The following is a 4,052-nucleotide window of genomic DNA, read 5'->3' as shown; positions in this document are numbered from 1 at the left end:
TTTCCCCTAACGTTTTAACTTTCTTACAATTTAGTCCTTACACTCGTAAATGGAAATTTATACAATATCATCCCTAACCCATGCTAGCCCGATTTGTAACAGTCTGGTTTTGACCCTTGTTAGAATAGTAGTTTTGGGACCACAAATCCAAGTCTGAAAAATATTTTAATATTATTTTCTGTCTGTGATATGTGAATTTACATCTGTGAAAATTTATGTGATTTAATTTGTCTATTTCTGTGATTTAATTTGTCTATTTCTGTGCTTAATTATGAAAAAATGATTAAATCGCGTAAAGTGTAAAAGTTGAGTGCTAAATGTTAAAGCACCTAATTGGCCTTGGCTTTTAAAGTAATGTCCTTGCATGTCAAATAAACCATTTTAAATGGTAGTGGACATTGTTGGACATCCATTATATGTTGAAAATATTATTTTAATAAGGTTAAAATGGTAAAATGCATATTAATGTACATTATAATAAAATGAAAACATGAAATTGGCCATATTATCATGCATATAGCCGAAAATCAAAGAAAAAGAAAAAGGAGAAAGCCATTTTAGGTTTCGGCACTTTGATTGCTTGATTAAGGTACGATTTTAACTCGGTTTTTGATAATTTCTACGTTTCTGTGATCGTTCTTCGTGTTCTTCAAAACCCATGTCTGAATTTCTATTTTTGTTAAATATTTCATGAAATGCCATTGTTGATATCATGAGTTTTATGATGTTTTTGAATGAATTATAAAGGCTTGGTAGATGGTTCATAAGTTTTGTCTTTGAGTTTTTGATGAAATTGAGCTATTTGGGTTAAATTTTGGAAATGAGGTTTAGAAGGACCAAATTGTGATTTGAACATGTTGTATGGGCTTATATAGAAGCCATGAAAATTTGACCAGCCCTTGTTGTAAAGAAATTTTGCATATTGGTGATTTTGTGAAAAATGGACTAAATTATCAAAGTGTGAAAATGTAAGAGTTAAAATGTAAAGTGCCCTAAATATGTGTATATGGATTAAATTGAATGAAATGAATGATTGAATGGTTGAATTTGTACTGTATTAGATCAAGAAAAAAAAATCAGACTTAGATCGTGGGAAGTCCAAAATAGTTGAATAGACAACTCGTTTTATCGAAATCTGTCCGAGGTAAGTCAAATTACAATTACGTGTTAATTGAAATAAATTCTACACATATAAAATGTAATCTATATTGGATGGCCTTGAATGCCTGATGAATATATTTGGGTAAAGTATGATAATATGTTAATATCTGAAAAGCTCTGTATGTTTCTAAGAAAAGTTGACATCTGTCTGAGATATCGTGTAAGACCTTGTCTGGGACACAGGCCTCGATTGAGATTTACGTATAAGACCATGTCTGGGACATTGGCATCGTATTTGATTTCGTGTAAGACCCTATTTGGGACAGAGGCATCGGTATTGAATTACATGTAAGACCACGTCTAGGACATCGACATTGTACTTGTTTATGAGCATTTATATTGTTTCTGTCCCGTCTGATGATAGCTACGAAATCTGAGATTGAGTATATGAAATGTATAACCTATACAGGTACGTTTGTATCGTACTAAATTTCTGAATATGAAAAACTCTGTCTCTATGAAATATGTATGGAAATGAAGCATGACATATATGTAAACAAAGGAGCATGGTTAAGTTTATGAATTATTTTATGAAATGGTTATGAATCTATATGGTTGAATTGTATTTATATGCTTTAGTAGTTAGACCAATTGTATTTGGCTTACTAAGCTATTTGTAGCCTACTCTGTGCGTTTACTGTCTGTTTTACAGTTATCATAGCTACTGAAGCCTCAGGGATAGTCGAGGACTATCACCACACTATCGATCCCATTTTGGTACTTTTGAAAGTGTAAATAATTTAAAGTATGGCATGTATAGGCTAGAAGGTCTATGTATATAAGTTTTGATGTGTATATATTATGCCATGAGAGTTGGCTTGCAAATGAAATGTTGTATATAGTTTTAGTATTTAGTTGATAGTGCCAAATGATATATGGTTGTAGTGTTTTACGAGCTAATATGTTTTTTTTTATAATGAAGCATATTTTGAGCATGGAATTGGTTGAAAATTATTGTATAAATGTTGTTTAATATGGCTTTTAAGGATGACCTCTAAAAGGGGTGGCAAATTGGCTTAAATCAAGGCTGCATAGTGCCACACAGTCAGGGGACACAGGCGTGTCATATGGCTGTGGGCTAAAGTCAGTAGCTAGCTAAGTATCACATAGCCATAGCACACGGGCGTGCCTAATGGCCGTGGGTGAAAGTCAGTATGGTTACCCTGATTTGGCACGGATGGTTCACATGAGTGTGTTTGATGCCCGTGTGAGGCACATGTCTTGGACACACGGGCGTGTGACCTTAATAGAATTGAAAAATTTTCTATGTTCTGAATTTTATGAATGTGTTTGGTTTAGTTCTAACCGTTCTTAAACTTATGTTTTAGGTTTCGTAGACTATCTTAAGAGATGATTGCTTATGAAATGATGTTAAATAATATCTGTAATTCTGAATTGGTCTGAAATGTTCTATGTATCTGGTAATGCCTTGTAACCCTAATCCGATGTCGGTTATTGGTTAGGAGTGTTACATTTTATTGGTATCAGAGCTATAGTTTAGTTGGTTCTAGGACTACTATAGCGTATATGAGTCTAGCTAAACATGCCATATATCTGAATCTGTGATAGTGTGATGACTCCTAACTTTGAATTGTGCTTTTATATAGCAAATGGATCCCGATAGAGCTATAGTTGACGATGTTGAAAGCAATGCGCCTGCTCCCATGCAAGGGACGGTACGAGCTGATTCTAGACCGGCTACGAGTAGCCGTGATGGTGAGGCTAAGCAAGCCTTCTACCAGATGATGAATGAATGGTTCACCCGATACCTTAGAACCAATTTGACTGTACAACAACTTCCACCCCCTGTTAATCCTTCTCAAACTCCTGATATGCCACGAGTGAATCTCGTATAGTTGAGTAGACCACCGGTTGATAAGATTAGAAAGTATGGGGCTGAAGAGTTTCGAGCTACAACGAATGATGATGCTGAAAGAGCCGAGTTCTGGTTGGAAAATAAAATACGAGTGTTTGATGAAATGTCTCTGAGTCCTGAGGAATGTGTTAAATGTGCCGTTTCATTTCTGAGAGATACGGCGTATCATTGGTGGAAAACTTTAATATCTGTAGTCCCAAGTGAACGAGTTACTTGGGATTTCTTTCAATCTAAATTCCAAAAGAAATATATTAGTCATAGATTCATTGATCAGAAACGTAAAGAGTTTCTCGAGCTTAAACAGAGCCGTATGTCTGTTACTGAATACGAACGTGAATTTGTAAGATTGAGCCAGTATGCTCGGGAATGTGTATCGAATGAAGCAATAATGTGCAAAAGGTTTGAAGATGGACTAAATGAAGATATCCGTCTGTTAGTTGGGATTTTGGAAATTAAAGAAATGGTAGTGCTCGTTGAGTGAGCATGTAAAGCTAAAGAATTAAGTAAAGAGAAAAGAAAAGATGATTTTGAAGCTAGAGATGCTAGAAAGAGATCTTCGAGTGGATCATTTCAATCAATGTCAAAGAAATTTTGAGATGATCAAAGCCTCCAAATGCTAATGCGGGACATTCAAACCGAGATCGAGCTAGATTGCATTCAAACTTCAGAATCCCTGCTACTTCCGTTGCAAGTGTTGGGAATGTCCGATCTGAGAGACTTGAATGTAAACACTATGGTAAAAGACATCCAGGAAATTGTAGATTGAATGACCGAGCCTGTTTCTGATGTGGATCTCTGGACCATTTTGTAAAAGATTGTTCTGAACCTGCTGAGCAAGAGAATGTACAGAATCTGAGACCGAGCAACACCTCAGCTAGAGGTAGACCTTCAAGAAATGCAAGAAATGCAAGTAGTGGTCAAATAACTACTGGAGATACTATTGTTAGATCTGAGGCCAGAGCACCTACCAGAGCTTATGCTATCCGAGCTCGTGAGGAAGCCTCGTCTCCAGATG

The sequence above is a fragment of the Gossypium hirsutum genome, chromosome A04 (genome assembly GCF_007990345.1).
Source record: "Gossypium hirsutum isolate 1008001.06 chromosome A04, Gossypium_hirsutum_v2.1, whole genome shotgun sequence".
In the NCBI taxonomy this organism is placed as follows: domain Eukaryota; kingdom Viridiplantae; phylum Streptophyta; class Magnoliopsida; order Malvales; family Malvaceae; genus Gossypium; species Gossypium hirsutum.
This window is presented reverse-complemented; position numbering follows the sequence as displayed.